The 20859-nt window shown below is 43.9% G+C and overlaps 1 protein-coding gene across 1 annotated transcript in view; it reads right to left on the bottom strand.

Annotated features, from left to right (window-relative positions):
* ndufs2 (NADH:ubiquinone oxidoreductase core subunit S2) overlaps window positions 1-20859 on the bottom strand; it is a 49054-nt gene that overhangs the window by 16091 nt on the left and 12104 nt on the right. The gene's annotated exons all lie outside the window — the stretch shown is intronic.

The raw sequence follows: 20859 nt of genomic DNA on the forward strand, positions 1-20859 counted from the left end.
TGACGGAGGGGAGCAGGGTTTGTGCAATGGAGAGCTTTTTTCAGACTTGCGTGACACAATTCACATCCTATGCAGTGACATACCCAGACAGGATACTTCAGTGGAATAGGACAGGTCACTGGAGACATTTACACTGAGGGACTTAAAGCTGTTTCCTCAGTAACTAAAATGCTACCCCGTTTCTGTCTTGACCCTTCACTCTGAGACTGGTTCCCCCTCCCTACATACGCCCAGTCATGAGTTTGGACATTCCAGTGAGATCACCTCTCATTCTAAACCCCAGAGTGGTTTAGAACAGTCTGAGTCTGTTTCACCTATTCTCATGGGACACCTCCACCATCCTGGAAATCGATTCGGTGAACCTTATTAATCACAGAGAACCTATGGCATAGGGAATACTTAAGGTGGTATGTGAGTGGAAAGAAAAAGGTTGAGAACCACTGTTCTAGGTAGACACCTGAATATTCAGATTTCAGAATTATTATCAAAAGTACATACGTGACATCACATTCAACCACGAGATTCTTTTTTCTGCTGGCGAGGAAGAATGACCACTTATTGGTAATAAGCAATGCAGCCGGTCAGCACACGTTCCACCACACATCTGTAAAATATTGCCAGGGTTTCTGGTGTCATACCAAACCTCCGCAAACTCCTGAGAAAGTAGAGGTGCTGACGTGCTTTCTTCGTGATGCCTTTAGCGTGTTGGGTCCAGGAAAGGTCCTCCGAGATAGTGACTCTGAAGAATTTAAATGTGCTCACCCGCTCCACTTCTGATCCCCCAATGATCACTGGATTGTACACCTCTGGATTTCCCTTCCTGAAGTCAACAATCAGCTTCTGACAATGAGTGTGAGGTTGTTGTTTTCAATCTTCCTCCTGTACGCTGACTCATCCCCTTTTTTAAAAAAAATACAACCACTACCAGCACATTTGCAGATGGTGTTATTGTGGTACTGAGCTACACAGTCATAGGTGTAAAGTGAGTGGAGCTGGGGGCTAAGAATGCAGCCCTGTGGTGCTCTGGTACTTATGGAGATTGTGGTCCAACACGGTAGGGTGTTGAGTCCCAGGTCTTGGAGTTTACTGATCTGTTTTGAGGGGATGATGGTGTTAAATGCTGAACTGTAGTCAATAAAGAGCATCCTGATTAATGCATCTTTACTGTCCAGGTGTTCCAGCCCTTTGAGTAGTCAGTGAAAAGACATCCGCTGTAGACCTGCAGCTACGATAGGTGAACTGGAATACATCCATGCCACCGCTCAGACAGGAGCTGATATGCTTCAACAACAGCCTTTCAAAGCACTTCATCACTGTTGATGTAAGCGCTACTGGTCGAGTCATTATGGCAGGTTACTGCACTCTTCTTGGGCACCACAGGTGGGTACCACACCCTGCTGGGGTGAAATATTGAAGCAATCTGTTTAAGTATTGGATTAGATATATCCTTAATGATCTTGGAAAAACTAAATGGAAGAGAGGTACCCAATAAAGAGGCCACTGCTGTATAGATCTCAGTTCTAAATCTATACATAATGGACGTTCCAATTTGTCAGAATAAAAAATCCAAAAAGTTAGATAATGAATATTAACAGCCCAGTAATAAAATCTAAAATTAGGTAGGGGCATACCTCTGTCTTTTTTTTTTCCATTTTTATAAATGAAATTGACTAATTCTAGAGTTTTTGTTCTTCCACATAAAGGAAGAAACTCAAATCAATATTATAAAAACAGACTTTGAGATGAAAAACTGGAATCACTTGAAATAGATATAAAAACTTAGGTAATATTATCTTTTTAAATGCACTAATACGACCTATTAAAGATAACGATGAAGGAGACCATCTAGAAAAAGACTATCTCACATATTCGAATGGAGGAGCAAAATTGAGTTCATATAAATCTTTAAATCGTTCAGTGATTTTAACTCCTAAGTATGTGAAATTATCTCTGGCAATCTTTAATGGAACTTGAGAATAGATCGGGACCTGCATATTAATTGGAAAAAAGTTCACTTTTTACAAAGGTTTAATTTATATCCAGAGAAAGAGCTGAATTGAGAAAACACAGCTGGGATAGATCTTTCAGGATCTGAAATGTAAACTAATAGGCCATCTACATATAAAGAAACCTCATGAGTTACTCAGTTTCTGACAAACCCTTGAACTTCGTGCGTGCCTCTAAGGGCTATTTCCACAAGAAGGATTTGTTGTTATTACCAACCATCACAGCTAAGTGGGTTTATAAATCAATTTAATCCATGATATAAAGCCCACAGCAAAATTAAATCTTCATGGTATGGGTGAATTAATTCTTTCTTATTGATTTTAATATACAATAAACAGTGGACAGAGAGAATGAGGATACATAATTACAATTATGTATGGATGGGTCACGTCTCCAGAATGGAGGACCATCGCCTTCCCAAGATCGTGTTATATGGCGAGCTCTCCACTGGCCACCGTGACAGAGGTGCACCAAAGAAAAGGTACAAGGACTGCCTAAAGAAATCTCTTGGTGCCTGCCACATTGACCACCGCCAGTGGGCTGATAACGCCTCAAACCGTGCATCTTGGCGCCTCACAGTTTAGCGGGCAGCAACCTCCTTTGAAGAAGACCGCAGAGCCCACCTCACTGACAAAAGGCAAAGGAGGAAAAACCCAACACCCAACCCCAACCAACCAATTTTCCCTTGCAACCGCTGCAATCGTGTCTGCCTGTCCCGCATCGGACTTGTCAGCCACAAACGAGCCTGCAGCTGACGTGGACTTTTTACCCCCTCCATAAATCTTCGTCCGCGAAGCCAAGCCAAAGAAAAAAAGAATTACAATATACAACAATCAGTACATAATAATAGTATCTTCATCTCCCCAAACTCAAAGAGAAAAAAGCAAGAAAAAAAATCACATTCTAGTAAACCCATTGTACTGATCTATTGAAGAAGAGAAATAAACCCCACAAAAAACAACTGGAAAGCCTTGGATCAATGTTCAGCCAATATAAGAACCTTGGTCCTCATCCAAAAGAGAAACTTAATGGTATCAGGGACAATAAATCAAAGAAAATGTTAGAAATCATACGAAAATATTGCATGAATGGACACCAAGTGTCCTCAAATTTAACAGAGGAATCAAATGTGGCCCCTCTTAATTTTCTCTTAGTTTTGAGAAAACCATTGAGCTATAGACGGCGGAGTGGGGTCCTTCCATTCAAAACAAATTGCTGTCCTACACATCAGGGTGGTTAAAGTGATCCAATGAGCAGAAGCCGGACAACGACCGACATCCTGCTCCTAAAACTTCAAGAAGAGTAGTTGAGGGATTTGGTTGTAAATCAATTGCAAGGATTGCTGAAAGAGTGAGTACCAACGACATCTTTCCAATACCTTTCTAGAACCGGATCGGACCAAAACATATGGTTCAATTACACCTATCACAGATTGAATTAAAATTAGGAAAAATACAGGCAGGCTTGATGTTCGACATGTGCGCCCCACGTACGACCTTAAATAGAAAAAGTGGGTGCCGAGCACACATTGATGAAGTATTAACTAGTCTGAGAATCTTTTCCCACATCTCTGTAGATAAAGACTTTTGGAGCTCCTGCTCCCACACCCCTTTTAAATTTATCCATCGAGACTGGTCGCAATTTTAATAGCATTATATATGATTGCTATCAAACTCTTCAAAGAGGGATTTAAACGAAAAAAAAAGCATCAACCGTATCCGACTGAAACAGCAGGGAAAAATTAGGTAATACAGCACTCAGAAAAAATGTCTAATTTGAAAATATCTTAACAAATGTGAATTCGGCAGACCATATCTGTTTGATAGTTGTTCAAAGGACAACTCTCCTCCCCTCACCCTCACTCTCTTGTTGATGCCATGGACACTGCCTGGGCCATGAGGCCCCTCCAGCTTTTCCCATGAGGCTGGACCCGTGATCCCCCTCCCTGCCTGCCCACTGGCCGCTCATCTTAATCCACAGCCCGTCAGCTGCTCTGCTGGGTTCCACCATTCTGATGACCCGACAACCTCTGACCCCGGTCAGCAAACCCCCACCTCCAACTGCCAGTGGAAGCACAGAGGATCCTCAACACAAACCATGGCGTGAGGAAGACTCTTCAGCCCACCGTATTCGTGCTGCATGAAAACTACATTCTGCCCTGTATGGTCTTCCATCTCATCTTGTTTCAAGAGTGCATCTGACTCAACATTTTTTCCACTCGCATACCAACTTAAATATTCCCTTAGTAACCACAGAGCACCTGTGGCATCCTATGCCATAGCATAGATGCTCTGTGGTTAGTAAGGGATAATTTAAGGTGGTATGAGTTGAAAAAAAATTGAGAACTACTGATCTAAATACATCTGACACAGAGAAAGATCCTGCCTCCACCAGCTCTTCCAGAAGCCAACAGTGGAGCATCTTCCAACGTAGTCCTCTTATTCATGCTGTCAACACTGTCAACCCACTACAAGAAAAAAAATTTAATGGTGCACATTGGGAGCGAATGATGTGTCACCGAGTGCCATGCACTACTGGGTGCAGTGATCATTGGATGTCGTGAACTTTGGGAAGTTGGTATGCTAACAGTTTGGCCCAACTAGTCAATGCAATATGGTCTTTTGGGCTAATGCCATTTTCCTGCACTTGATCCATATCCCTCCAAGGCACAAATGAATGAGAAATTAATACTTTAAGTGTTACTTGTTTGTATGTATCATGTCTTGGTCAGGCAGTTCTTGTTTTTGTCACTGAGCGTTGTTATAGAGTGAAATGATGCATTTATATTTTAACTTCAATATTTGATTAGCAATTTTGAAAGCATGATTTATTTTTTTTAAAATACATGCCAAATAAATTTTAATACAGATTTACTTCTGACTGATTTTTTTTTGGGGGGAGGGATGCTTTGAAAGGATTTAATTCTGAAAAGCTTTATTTGGGGAGGGGTGGTTCAAATGTGTAGAAGGTTGAGAGGGGATTTGATGGAGGTATTTACGATTATGAGAGGGATAGATAGAGTTGATGTGGATTGGTTTTTCCCTTGAGGGTAGGAAAGATTGAAACGAGGTCATGAGTTAAGGAGCAAAAATTTAGAAGTAACATGAGGGGGAACTTTTTTTACTCAGAGAATGAGCTTCCAGGAGAAGTAGTGATGGCAGGGTCCATTTTGTTCTTTAATGAAAAATTGGATAGGTATCTATCTCGGCTGCACCATTTCATCAGATGCAAGGATCGACAACGAGATAGACAACAGACTCGCCAAGGCAAATAGCGCCTTTGGAAGACTACACAAAAGAGTCTGGAAGAACAACCAACTGAAAAACCTCACAAAGATAAGCGTATACTGAGCCGTTGTCATACCCACACTCCTGTTAGGCTCCGAATCATGGGTCCTCTACCGGCACCACCTACGGCTCCTAGAACGCTTCCACCAGCGTTGTCTCCGCTCCATCCTCAACATCCATTGGAGCGCTTTCATCCCTAACGTCGAAGTACTCGAGATGGCAGAGGTCGACAGCATCGAGTCCACGCTGCTGAAGATCCAGCTGCGCTGGGTGGGTCACGTCTCCAGAATGGAGGACCATCGCCTTCCCAAGATCGTGTTATATGGCGAGCTCTCCACTGGCCACCGTGACAGAGGTGCACCAAAGAAAAGGTACAAGGACTGCCTAAAGAAATCTCTTGGTGCCTGCCACATTGACCACCGCCAGTGGGCTGATAACGCCTCAAACCGTGCATCTTGGCGCCTCACAGTTTGGCGGGCAGCAACCTCCTTTGAAGAAGACCGCAGAGCCCACCTCACTGACAAAAGGCAAAGGAGGAAAAACCCAACACCCAACCCCAACCAACCAATTTTCCCCTGCAACCGCTGCAACCGTGTCTGTCTGTCCCGCATCGGACTTGTCAGCCACAAACGAGCCTGCAGCTGACGTGGACTTTTTACCCCCTCCATAAATCTTCGTCCGCGAAGTCAAGCCAAAGAGAAAGAGAGAGAAGGATAGGTATATGGATGGGAGAGGAATGGAGGGTTATGGGCAGAGTTCAGGTAGGTGGGACTAGAGGAGAGTACTTGGTTCAGTGTGGACTAGAAGGGCCAAAATGGCCTGTTTCCATGCTGTATATGTTATATGGTTATAAATGTTGTTCTCTCTTTCTGGGATGTGACAGGTCATCCCTACTTTGCTGTGTGTCATTGATGTACGCTGGCGATTTCATTATAAATAGCCAAAGTGAGGAAATGGTGAAATTTGGCAAAATAAGAACGTTTTTAAAAGCTTGGATGATTGACAATTCGTCTTGTTTACACAGAACATTTACCCTCTTGTATAGAAATGAACAGGAGTGTGAAGTGCCAGTTGATGAAGTAAACAAAGACAATGTAGTCAAACAATAATCATGGCTTTTATTAGCAGAAACTCATGGTACAATAATGAAAGACAATAGATGTATATACAGTTATATCCAAGGGGAGTGTCCTTAATAGTAGAGAGAATGCACAGCCAATGTTAGTACAGCAAGGCTCACCAGAGGGGAGACAGGCAGCTTGGCAGACATTCACCACAGAGTGTTTCAGCAATCTAATTACTCATGGCACCGGATTTTGTGTGTGTGATTTCAATGTTGGTTCCTGACTGAGTCAAAACCAACTCAGCAAGACAGGCATCTCCAGCAGACAAGGGTAGACTAATGAATTTTAAACCTTGAATTCCATTTACAAGTTTGAATTGTTTATTTGCTAAACCAGTCACGTGTGCGTTTATATTTATTTGCGATGCATTATTGAATGATGTTTTATTTGGGTGTGTGCATGTGCTTTAACTGCATTACTCTACAGGCATGTGCATTTCCCTGGCGCTGGCACAGGCAGAGTGGTTCCACCTGTGTGGGGGATTATGGGTAATGAAGACTGCCATTGATCCTGCATTGAGCCACCTTTCTGAGTGGCCCTGCTGTTTACTTATTTCATTGAAAGCCACGTTATTGCAATTTAAAATACTTTTAATATTGTGACTTAGTTCCCTTTGGCATCGTTGAAGTAACATTTCTATTGTTGTTTGATGGATCCCCTTAACTTCTGGGCCTCTAGGGTTTAGCCTACTCAGCCTAATGGTTAATCCTCCATTGCCTTGGTGTAGCAGTGATCAAATGTGCTTGGATCTCTGGTACAGCAGGTAACATTCTGGTGGTAGATGGGCAGGGTTTTCTTGACCGGCCTGGTTAAAGTCGTTGACTAAGATTTGTAGTGCATTGGGCTGGGCTGTCTCTTGTTTACTGACCAATCAGGGCCATTGTGATGATGTAATGGGGGTATTATACTGACTGCTTGCTATTGGCTATGGCTATACCCTACTGGTATAACAGATGCTTTCCCACTGGCCAGTTTAGTGGTGGTTTTAATCTGTTAATAAAAGCCCTGTATTAGTATCACACTTGTCTGGTCCATGGCTATGGCATATCAATTTTATTAACAGACTCTCAATCATGGGATACTTCCCTGAAACCTGGAAGACTTGAGATAGATCAAGATGCCACCCGATCTGGAGAAATTTTTCATCACTGGCTCCAGTGTTTTGAAGCCTATATGTGAGTGAACAATGTTGTGCAAGATGCAGCAAAAATGGACCACCTTGTGGCTCTCCTTGGAGAGGTACCCTATTCCATGGTTAGGGAGACAGCTGTCTACCAGAATGCACTGAATCTGCTCAGAACCTACTGTGATCTGCCACAAAACACCTTGTTCAAAAGACATCAGCTTCACACTCGAAAACAACAGCTAGAGAGCGAAGATGCTTTTCCGCTCGCGCTAAAAGGGCTATCCAGAGCCTGTGCTTGCGCTGCTGTCACAGCCAAAGCCCACCGAGAATCTTTGATGCTGGACACATGCATAAGCGGATTGGAGTCGGGGTACATCAGGTAATGTTTACTGGAGACACCGGGCCTGACCTTTAATGCTGCTCTACAACAAGCAAAGATCCTTAACTCTGCACTATTAAATGCTAAAGGCATCGAGAAAGAAGTGCTAAAGCGGCACACCCAAGACCCGCCTGCAGCGACGATCCACTGCCGAGCACCACTAAGTCGCAGCATAAAAGACATTACAGAAGATGCTACTTCTGTGGTTTGGAGTTGCACGTTCGCTCTCAGTGCCCGCTCAGCAAACCAATTGTGCCAACGACGGAAAGCGAGGGCATTGGGCCAGAGCCTGGCAGGTGCAAGAGTCCTCACCTAGACCACAACGTGAGTTGAAGAGTAAGCAACAGCGCTCAAGTGTTACTAATAAGCAGGGACGCCACCACAACACTGCTACGTTGACCTGGAGAGCCAACGATTCATCTAGCTCTTCTCCCTTCTCCTTCTGCTGAAGTCGTAAGTGGAACTGCCAGCGACGAGGCAAACTCCGACAGATCTCCGCCGTCCATGACGATTAATCAAGATGGACCACACGACCCGAAGCATTCCACGATGAAGGTGGAGGTAAACAGGGAGCCTATTGACTGTTTATTCGATTCAGGCAGTACTGACAGCTATAGACACCCTATGACCACGAGCGCCCTGAACCTTACCTTGTATCTGTCAAAGCACAGAATTTCCATGGCTTGTTCTGGATTAAAACGAGACATTACAAGTTGTTGTAAAATAACCCTGACGGTCCAGGGAAATGGATACAAAGATTTCAAATTGCACGTGCTCCCCAGCCTGTGCGCTCCGATGCTTTTAGGATTAGATTTCCAACGCCAAATTAAAAATATCATATTGACATTTAATGGCCCATTACCATCGATCACAGTACCCCAAGAGGCTGTTTGCAGGTTATCAACTCTAAAGATTAAACCTCCATGCCTTTTTACCAATCTAACCCCAGATTGTAAGCCCATAGTTACAAAGAGTAGGCATTATAGCAAAGAGGACAGGCTCTTTATTAAGGAACAAGGTTAGACGTTTGCTGAAAGAAAGAAAATCAAACCCAGTCCAAGTCCTTGGCGCACACAAGTTGTGGTCGTCAAAAAATGGCGCAAAACCTGGATGGTAGTGGACTACAACCAAACTATAAATATGTTTTTTTTGAAACTTTATTTAAAATTTTATAACATGAATAACATATAGGATTACATTAAAAAAAATTAAGAATAAAATAATAAAAATTACAATACAGTATCCGTAATCTAAATAAACTATACCCTCCCCAATAATTATTACACATTAATAACCCAACTCAAATTAGTCCAACCCTCCCTTTCCCCCCCCAAAATAAAGAGTGAAGAATTAATAAAGTTAATAATATGTGAGAAAAAAAACCCACTTACTAAAAAAAACAACAAAAACATAACCGATTAAAATACTAACAAAAAGAAAAGTCATTAATACTAAAATATCAGACTTAAAAAAACATATTTAAATCAAACTTAAATGCATATATTTCACAAACGGGGTCAATTAATATAAAAAATTAGTAAAGTTAGTAACATTATCTATCAAAAATTCTTAAACAATAATCAATTCTTAAAAAAAAATTGTAGCATAAAAAAAATGAAAAAAAAACTCTCTATAGAGATAAACATTCACCAAATATCAACTAACTTCACATCTATCATCAAATTAGTCACATAAACCAACTATAAATAGGTTTACGCAACTAGATGTTTATTCCCTGCCTCGTATCTCAGACATGGTAAACCAGATTGCACAATACAAAATATATTCCACAATCAATCTGAAACAAGCTCATCATCAGAAAAATTATTATCAGGAAGCGGTAAAACTGCTTTTCACCATTCACAGAGATGAAAGGCAGTTTACCATTTTTGAGGCAGATGGCAAACTCTTTCCAGTTTAAAAGAGTCCCTTTTGGAGTTACCAAAAGTAGACGGTCATAACTTGCAAGCCACCTACCCTTATCTGGACAATGTCACTATATGTGAAAAGGACTCAAGTTATCACGATCGGAACTTACAAAACTTTCTCCAGGAGACCAAGCATCTGCACTTAACCCTTAGCAAGTGTGTATACCGCACTAAATGCCTGGCTATACTAGGCTATGTTTCTTCTTTGGCTTGGCTTCGCGGACGAAGATTTATGGAGGGGGTAAAAAGTCCACGTCAGCTGCAGGCTCATTTGTGGCTGACAAGTCCAATGCGGGACAGGCAGACACGGTTGCAGCGGCTGCAGGGGAAAATTGGTTGGTTGGGGTTGGGTGTTGGGTTTTTCCTCCTTTGCCTTTTGTCAGTGAGGTGGGCTCTGCGGTCTTCTTCAAAGGAGGTTGCTGCCCGCCAAACTGTGAGGCGCCAAGATGCACGGTTTGAGGCGTTATCAGCCCACTGGCGGTGGTCAATGTGGCAGGCACCAAGAGATTTCTTTAGGCAGTCCTTGTACCTTTTCTTTGGTGCACCTCTGTCACGGTGGCCAGTGGAGAGCTCGCCATATAACACGATCTTGGGAAGGCGATGGTCCTCCATTCTGGAGACGTGACCCACCCAGCGCAGCTGGATCTTCAGCAGCGTGGACTCGATGCTGTCGACCTCTGCCATCTCGAGTACTTCGACGTTAGGGATGTAAGCGCTCCAATGGATGTTGAGGATGGAGCGGAGACAACGCTGCTGGAAGCGTTCTAGGTGCCGTAGGTGGTGCCGGTAGAGGACCCATGATTCGGAGCCGAACAGGAGTGTGGGTATGACAACGGCTCTGTATACGCTTATCTTTGTGAAGTTTTTCAGTTGGTTGTTTTTCCAGACTCTTTTGTGTAGTCTTCCAAAGGCGCTATTTGCCTTGGCGAGTCTGTTGTCTATCTCATTGTCGATCCTTGCATCTGATGAAATGGTGCAGCCGAGATAGGTAAACTGGTTGACCGTTTTGAGTTTTGTGTGCCCGATGGAGATGTGGGTGGGCTGGTAGTCATGGTGGGGAGCTGGCTGATGGAGGACCTCAGTTTTCTTCAGGCTGACTTCCAGGCCAAACATTTTGGCAGTTTCCGCAAAGCAGGACGTCAAGCGCTGAAGAGCTGGCTCTGAATGGGCAACTAAAGCGGCATCGTCTGCAAAGAGTAGTTCACGGACAAGTTTTTCTTGTGTCTTGGTGTGAGCTTGCAGGCGCCTCAGATTGAAGAGACTGCCATCCGTGCGGTACCGGATGTAAACAGCGTCTTCATTGTTGGGGTCTTTCATGGCTTGGTTCAGCATCATGCTGAAGAAGATTGAAAAGATCGTGTTATATGGCGAGCTCTCCACTGGCCACCGTGACAGAGGTGCACCAAAGAAAAGGTACAAGGACTGCCTAAAGAAATCTCTTGGTGCCTGCCACACTGACCACCGCCAGTGGGCTGATAACGCCTCAAACCGTGCATCTTGGCACCTCACAGTTTGGCGGGCAGCAACCTCCTTTGAAGAAGACCGCAGAGCCCACCTCACTGACAAAAGGCAAAGGAGGAAAAACCCAACACCCAACCCCAACCAACCAATTTTCCCCTGCAACCACTGCAATCGTGTCTGCCTGTCCCACATCGGACTTGTCAGCCACAAACGAGCCTGCAGCTGACGTGGACTTTTTACCCCCTCCATAAATCTTCGTCCGCGAAGCCAAGCCAAAGAGAGAAGACATGTTCAACACTAAGTTGAGGAGCAAGATCAAAAATGATAAGATCATGCACTGGCGAATTGAGCTTTCTACTGATGATTATGATGTACTCTATCGCCCGGGAAAATTCAATGACCTTCTGGACGTGCTTTCTCACATGACCTGTGCAAGACTGCAGCTAGACTGTTTGAAATACCTTCACGATGAATTATGTCACCCAGAGGTCACTATATTTTATCATTATGTGGAGTCCCTCAATTTGCCGTACTTACTAGAAGACATCAAGGAACTAACTAACGAGTGTCCTGTCTGCGGAGTGTAAATCACCCTATTATAAACCTTCCGCTTCCACATTGATTAAGGCGCCAAGACCATTTAAACACCTCAGTGTGGATTTTAAATGACCACTACCCTCAAATAATAAGAATTCCCATTTCCTTAACATTATTGATGAATTTTTCTCATTTCCCCTTCGCTGATGTTTCTGCTAGTTCTGTTATTAAATGTCGTGATATGATTTTTGGTTATCCTAACCATTCATAGTGACAGAGGGTCAGCTTTTGTGAGTTCTGAATACCTTCTTGATAGGGGTATAGCTACCAGTCAAACTACAAGCTATAACCTACAGGGTAATGGTCAAGTGGAGCGCAGTAATGGTACAATCTGGAAAGCTATCATTCTAGCGCTAAAATCACAATGCCAGAAGCATTAAACTCTTTCGTACATGGCTTTGTCCAGCTACCAATGAGACCCCTCTCCAACATCTTTTTGTTTTCCCTAGAAAATCGAAACCTGGATCAACTTTGCCGACTTGGCTACCTAGGCCCGGAGAGGTTTCATTAAGAAAACATGTTAAACCCAGCAAAACTGACCAGCTCGTAGAGCACGTTCAACTGCTTCATGCTAATGTGCAGTATGCTCATGTTATTTTTCCTGATGGAAGAAAGGACATCATTTTCCTGCTAAGCCCTTCCACTGACCTGACTCCTCCTCTACCGTCCCTGTCATGAGAAACACTTGAGGAACAACACTCCCTTCATGGGAATGTTTCCTCGCACTCTCCACTCCCTTCCACACCTGGCGACATGAAGCTCAAAGCCTCCACAGTCCTAGTCCTAGCCATGATTACAGTAAGTAGTCACTCTATTATCTCAGGCTCGCAGCTTGTTTTTTTTTTGCTATGTATTCTCATTAATTCTGTTTGTAACCCTTGATGATCTGTAATTTTTTTTTGTTGATTTACCATTATTGTATTTTATTAAAATTGGTCAATTTTTTTGGAAGGTGGGTGAATGTGATGATGTAATGGGGGGCATATTATTCTGACTGCTTGCTATTGGCTATGCCTGTAGAGATACTCCACCCTACTGGTATAATAGATGGAGATGCTTTCCCACTGGCCAGTTTAGTCTGTTGATAAAAGCCCTGTATTAGTATAACACTTGTCTGGTCCATGTCTATGGCATAGCACCCATTTGTAATTGGCGTCGGGAAGGATATAAACTCTGGTGAGAATCACTGATGAGAACTCTCAATGGTCTGAATTTAATCAAGATTTGCTCTAAGGCAGTGGAGCAGGACATCTAAATACGAAGTGGACAAAGGGGTATCTATCAGATACAGGCAGCAGAGTTTTACTTTAATTTGGGCATCGCGGTTAGCATAGACACGTGATCCTGAAGGGCCTGTTCCTGCACTGTACTGCTTTATTTGTGTCCCCTGTGTCCAGCCTCTCCTATTAATTTGAGCCCTTGAGTCCTGCAAACGTGCTTATGAAACCTTTCTGTAACCGAGCTTAAGGCCAACTTTTCTACTTACAACAGTGTGGTGTAAGCGACATCCTGTACAGTTGTAACATGACCAACGAAGACAAATGTATCAAATGGCTTCTTCACCCTCTAACCAACCACCCTCCGCCCCCCCCCCCCCACCACAAGTCTACTGGTTCTATAACGGATTCCAGGGCAGTACCTGTATGTTCATTATGCAAGCTCTGCCCTGTTTAGCCTCTGACTTGTCCAAATTAAATCTTATCATTCCTTTGCCCATCCTCCCAACTCATATCCATCAGCTTAAAAAACTTCAAAAGGGAAGTGAGAGAGTTAAAACAGGAAGCAGTAGACCGTTTTGTTTAAGATCTGCTGCATGAGACATTCAAAAGCTATTTGCAGTACACTTTTTAGAAAAGATCAAGCAAAGTCATCATGATTTCATGAAAGGGAAGTGATGCTCTTACTTACTGGAGTTCTCAGAAGAACTTGGACGACGGACAAAGGGAAATGTTGACACGTTCAAAGAAGCAACAGCATGGAAACAGGGCCCACCATATCCACGCTGAACCACTCCGCACTAATCTCAACACACACAGTCCTGGAGAAACTCAGCAGGACATCCAGCATCCATAGGAAGTTAAGGGCAATCAAAGTTTCGGGACTGAGCCTTTTGTCAGGAATCTGGAAAAATAGGTAGATGCCAGGATAAAAAAAAAGGGGGGTGGAGTGGGGCAAGGCCAAAAGGAGAGAAAGCACAGGCTACAGGTTAGAGGTAATACATGGGTGGATAGAGGTGTGAGGGTAGAAGGAAGCTGAGATGATTGGAGGAGAGGGCTAAGATGGGTAGCTCTCTGAAAGAAGGAAGGATGGGGGCTGATGGAAAAGGAGGTAGGTGGAGCCTTACCAGTGCAGCAGAACCTCCCTGCTCAAAGTCAAACCCTCTTGCACTGAAGGACATTCCAAATTGCCCTCATGATGACCTGTTGCACCGACAAACCAATCTTTTGTGATTCAAGCACGAGCACGCCCAAGTTCCTCTGCACAACAGCAGGCTGCAATGTTTCACTATTTAAATAAGCTGGTCTACTTGTTATTTTTTTGAATAAATTAACATCAATAAAGTGGTTGGCCAAAATGGTGGCTCTGCTTGTTGCAGCAGGCAGAGCAAAGGTGAAAGACCCCATTGTTTTCTCAACCCAGTCCCCCATCCCATCTATATTCACCTATCACCTGCCAGCCCCCGCCAATATTATATTTGGGTTCTGGCAGCTCCTTGCTAGTCCTGAGGAAGGATTATGGCCAGAGAGGTTGACTGTCTCTTACCTTAACAGATGCTGGCTGACCTGCCGCAGCCCTCCAGCACTTTGTGTGCAGCTCCATTGTGTTGACCACAACAGATTGCAATAAGGTAGTGAAAACAGTTTGAAAAGGAAAACATTGAACTGACTAGAACACAAGTTGAAATTGTCGTGAATTGTGGCAGCACTTCAGAAATGACCTCCCTGGTCTTGTGTCCTGTGCCCTCTTAATCAAAAGCCTGGGTCCCAGGTGCCTCCTTCGCCATCTGACCTCATGCTGCCACCTTCAGGAAATTCGGACACATACTCAAGTCTGTCAGCTTCTCAACGCTCCCGAGAGACCTACCATTTATTTGTTCACATTTATTTAGCCTCCAAAACATGTGTAGGCTCACACTTGCCAGAATTCAATTCCATGTGCTATTAATCTGTCCATCCTACCAACTGCTCATATTTTTTTTTTAAAAACGTGGCCCCCAGATCAAGTTTATTGTCACCAATAGAGAAGTGCAATGATTGTTTTGCGAGCAGTCCAATGCACAATACAAGTTAACACAGCACAGAAGTACAGATCAGGAAGAACAGACCAAAAGGAACATAATTTTATTTAGTTTCATTTAGGAAGCTGATACAGCATAAAAGTGATCTTTTTAAAAACATGGTGGTGTGTGACCTAATATGTGGTCATTTTCTTCTCCATGGGATGGGTCTTTTAATATGTTGGCTGCAGCAGTTACAGATGGAGTTGATGGAGGGGAAGGGGGTGTGTGCGATGATTTGAGCCATATTCACAACCCTCTGCAGCCTGGGCAGACCAGTCCCTGTCCCATACAATGATTTGCTTGTAGATGTCAAGGTGTATAGTTGACATGCCAAGCTTTCTGAGGAAGTAAAGGTGCTAGTGGTCACTGGAGTTTAACCCCCCCAACACCACCCCCCCCCACCAAGTGATTTAAAGCTGACTACATACAGCCTCTACCTCAGCACTAGTGGGGTGGACTGGGGAATGAACACCACTCTTCTTCCAGAGATCGATGATCCCTGGTCTTTGAGGAGAGGTTGTTGCCCTCTCTTCTATATTCTGATTGGTCCTTGACTGAGATCTGCCCTTCGACAGCTACGAATTTATAGCTGGAGTTACAGCGATTTGGCCATGCAGTCACAGGAATTCAGAGGGTACAGCAGTTGACAGAGTGCAGTGCCACATCCCTGGTTTTGGAAGCAATTGTGGAGGAGGTTCTGTCACCCATCCTCAGGTTTCCCCCAGCAGAAGTCAAGCATCCAGTTTCAGAGGGGTTTCTAAGGCCAAGATCATGGAGTTTGGGGCTGAGATCATTCAGTACCATTGTGTTTCAACCATGCTATCCATAGAATCAAGTTTGGTCCCACCTAATTACTAAATCACACAACTTGCACTTATGTTCATGAGTGCATATGACAAACAGCAATGTCCCACTATTGATCCCGTGATACAGACTGGTTACACCCAGTCAGGAAAAATTCCCCACCACCTCCCCCCTATCTTCTATTACCAAGCCTGCCCTGGATCCCATGGGCTGTAACCTTCTGACCAGCCTCCCCCATCAGATCTTGTCAAAGTCCATGTAACTAAACCATGAGGTAACTTAGAAAGGTGATGAAGGGAGGTGGATGGATGAGGTACACATGGACTTCAGCAAAGCTTTTGATGAGGTGACGTACTCTGGGCTTGCCAAGGTGAAGGCATATGGGTTCAGGAGTGGCACACTGTAGGGATTAGTGTTGGGATTTACATGATTTGGGAGTCCTCATGCAAGATCCCTTAAGGTTGATTTGCAGGTAGAATTGGTGGTAAGGGAGGCAATTCAATTCAAGAGGGTTAGAATATAAAAGCAGGAACGTGTGGCTCAAGGATTGGCTTGAGAGAAGTAGGTTCCAATTCATGAGAAATTTGCAACAATATTCAGAAAGGAAAGAACTCTTCAAAAGGGACAGGCTCCATCTTCACTGTGATGGGACCTGGATCTGGGGAAATCGCATAACTAGGACTGTGGTAAGGGCTTTAAACTAAATAGTAGAGGGTGGGTTCAACAGATTGGAGAGAGATGAATAAAGTAAGAGTGTGGATAAAGTAAAAGCTAAAAAAAAGAGAACAGTAAGAATAGAGGGGTAAAAGCCAAGTGCAAAAGAGGCAAAGATTACTAGATTTTAAAAGTACAATGAGTATAAGGGACACTTGATCTGAATGCCCATAGTATTCAAAACAAGGTCAGTGAACTTGTAGCACAAATTAGTACAAAGGGATAAGATTTTGTGATTATTACAGATGGTTACAGGGTGAAGAGGATTTGGAATTAAATATCCAAGGATATCAGGTAATAAGGAATGACAGGCAGGAAGGAAAGGGGGTGGAGTAGCGCTCTTATTTAAGGATGAGATCAGGGCAATAGTGAGACATGATGCAACATCTAAGGAGCAAAATGTTGAATGCATTTGGGTAGAAATTAGGAATCATAAATGGAAAAAGTCATTGGTGTGAGTTGTCTGCAGGACACCCAATAATATTAAAGAGGCACAGGGAATACACTGAAAAATATCAGAAGTATGAAAGGATGGAAGAGCAGTTATTGAGGGGGACTTTAACATGCACATAGACAGGGTGAAACAAGTTGGTTGAGGAGGACTTCATAGAATGCAAACATGATGGCTTTCTTGAACAGCATGTTACTGGACCTACAAGGGAACATGCTATCTTGGATCTGGTCCTGTGCAATGAGACAGGTAAAATTAGCGATCTTGTAGGATTCTCTTGGAAAGAGTGATTATAGTATGTTTGAGTTTCTCAACTGTTCGGTCTAAATCGGTGTTCTGCCTAAACGAGGGGATGAGGGAGGAGTTGGCCAGGTTAGACTGGGAGCACAGACTATATGGAGGGACTGTTGAGGAACAATAGAAGACTTACAAAGATTTTTTTTTCACACTGTTCAACAAAGTACATTTCCATGGGTGTGTCCAAACACAAGACTGATTTGGGTAAAAGTAGGAAAATTGTTAGAACAAATTACTCTTATTTCATTCATATCCACAAAATCCTGATTTATTTTTGTTAGGGAATGCTGAGGGAAACATTCACAACTCAACAAAAGTTGGTGAAAATAGTATTGGCACTGGCAAGAGAATGTATTGCGGTCACCTGGAAGTCAGATTCTTATCTGGGCATACACAGATTGCACGTGGAAATAAAGAAATCCATCCCTTTGGAAAAAAATTACATATAATTTGAGAAATAAATTATAACATATTTACAAATATATACACAAGATAGATATTGTGGGTTAGTTTTAACCTTTTGTAATCGTGATTCCCTACGACCTCACCAGATAGAACAGATAAATACTTGATAGTTAAGTCCTCTGTGTTCCCCGGCCTGCCTTAGTAGTCTTATTTTTCTCTTCTCTTTTAAATGTGTTATTATATAATATCAACATGTATAAGTAATGAATGTTTTCATTTCAGGATTGGGGAGGGGTTTAGTTTTTTTTTAAGGGGAGGGGGTTTAAATTTATTTTTTTGTAGTTAGCATTAATCTGTATCAAAATGATGGATGTATATGGACTCTATGTGAGCTTGCAGGCGCCTCAGATTGAAGAGACTGCCATCCGTGCGGTACCGGATGTAAACAGCGTCTTCATTGTTGGGGTCTTTCATGGCTTGGTTCAGCATCATGCTGAAGAAGATTGAAAAGAGGGTTGGTGCCAGAACACAGCCTTGCTTCACGCCATTGTTAATGGAGAAGGGTTCAGAGAGCTCATTGCTGTATCTGACCCGACCTTGTTGGTTTTCGTGCAGTTGGATAATCATGTTGAGGAACTTTGGGGGACATCCGATGCGCTCTAGTATTTGCCAAAGCCCTTTCCTGCTCACGGTGTCGAAGGCTTTGGTGAGGTCAACAAAGGTGATGTAGAGTCCTTTGTTTTGTTCTCTGCACTTTTCTTGGAGCTGTCTGAGGGCAAAGACCATGTCAGTGGTTCCTCTGTTTGCGCGAAAGCCGCACTGTGATTCTGGGAGAATATTCTCAGCGACACTAGGTATTATTCTATTTAGTAGAATCCTAGCGAAGATTTTGCCTGCAATGGAGAGCAACGTGATTCCCCTGTAGTTTGAGCAGTCTGATTTCTCGCCTTTGTTTTTGTACAGGGTGATGATGGTGGCATCACGAAGATCCTGAGGCAGTTTACCTTGGTCCCAACAAAGCTTGAAAAACTCATGCAGTTTGGCATGCAGAGTTTTGCCGCCAGCCTTCCAGACTTCTGGGGGGATTCCATCCATACCTGCTGCTTTGCCACTTTTCAGTTGTTCGATTGCCTTATATGTCTCATCCAGGGTGGGAACCTCATCCAGCTCTAGCCTTAGGGGCTGTTGAGGGAGCTGGAGCAGGGCGGAATCTTGGACTGAGCGGTTGGTACTGAAAAGAGATTGGAAGTGTTCTGACCATCGGTTGAGGATGGAGATCTTGTCGCTGAGGAGGACTTTGCCGTCTGAGCTGCGCCAAGACACAAGAGAAACTTGTCCGTGAACTACTCTTTGCAGATGATGCCGCTTTAGTTGCCCATTCAGAGCCAGCTCTTCAGCGCTTGACGTCCTGCTTTGCGGAAACTGCCAAAATGTTTGGCCTGGAAGTCAGCCTGAAGAAAACTGAGGTCCTCCATCAGCCAGCTCCCCACCATGACTACCAGCCCCCCCACATCTCCATCGGGCACACAAAACTCAAAACGGTCAACCAGTTTACCTATCTCGGCTGCACCATTTCATCAGATGCAAGGATCGACAATGGGATAGACAACAGACTCGCCAAGGCAAATAGCGCCTTTGGAAGACTACACAAAAGAGTCTGGAAAAACAACCAACTGAAAAACCTCACAAAGATGAGCGTATACAGAGCCGTTGTCATACCCACACTCCTGTTCGGCTCCGAATCATGGGTCCTCTACCGGCACCACCTACGGCTCCTAGAACGCTTCCACCAGCGTTGTCTCCGCTCCATCCTCAACATCCATTGGAGCGCTCACACCCCTAACGTCGAGGTACTCGAGATGGCAGAGGTCGACAGCATCGAGTCCACGCTGCTGAAGATCCAGCTGCGCTGGATGGGTCACGTCTCCAGAATGGAGGACCATCGCCTTCCCAAGATCGTATTATATGGCGAGCTCTCCACTGGCCACCGTGACAGAGGTGCACCAAAGAAAAGGTACAAGGACTGCCTAAAGAAATCTCTTAGTGCCTGCCACATTGACCACCGCCAGTGGGCTGATAACGCCTCAAACCGTGCATCTTGGCGCCTCACAGTTTGGCGGGCAGCAGCCTCCTTTGAAGAAGACCGCAGAGCCCACCTCACTGACAAAAGGCAAAGGAGGAAAAACCCAACACCCAACCCACCAATTTTCCCTTGCAACCGCTGCAATCGTGTCTGCCTGTCCCGCATCGGACTGGTCAGCCACAAACGAGCCTGCAGCTGACGTGGACTTTTTACCCCCTCCATAAATCTTCGTCCGCGAAGCCAAGCCAAAGAAGAGATATGGACTCTATATACATCCTACAAGTATGAACCTTCAAAATAAAGTATTTAAAAAAAAAGTTCATTCCAGTTCAAACCTTTAGGAGCTTGATTGGAGTTGTGTTTAGGGAAGAGGTGAAAGGTTATATACAAGCAGAACCTAGCTCTCCAAACTTTTTGTAAGCTTTTCTTTTCTTCCTTTTTTAAAACCGTTTGTTTACCACAGTTCCTGGACCATACCATAACTTCCCTTTCTCACTGGAACAAACATATGCAGAACTCCACACAAACATCCCCTGAATATTCACATTTCTTCCATACTTTTACCTGAGAATATCTGTTCCCAATTTAAGATGCATGATAGCCCATAACTCCCCTTACTCCAAATAAAAGCTTTTCCAACTTTTCTGTTCCTATCTCTTGCTCCAATGCTTTGTAAAGGAGATGGAATTATGATCACCATCTCCAAAATGGTCTCCCACTGAGACCTATAACCATATAACCACTTACAGCACAGAACAGGCCAGTTCGGCCCTACTGGTCCATGCCATAGCAAATACCCACCCTCCTAGTCCCACTGACCAGCACCCGGTCCATACCCCTCTAGTCCCCTCCTATCCATGTAACGATCCAGTCTTTCCTTAAATGTAACCAATGATCCCGCCTCGACCACATCTGC

This window comes from Narcine bancroftii, chromosome 5 (assembly GCF_036971445.1).
Source record: "Narcine bancroftii isolate sNarBan1 chromosome 5, sNarBan1.hap1, whole genome shotgun sequence".
NCBI classification, from domain to species: Eukaryota; Metazoa; Chordata; class Chondrichthyes; order Torpediniformes; family Narcinidae; genus Narcine; species Narcine bancroftii.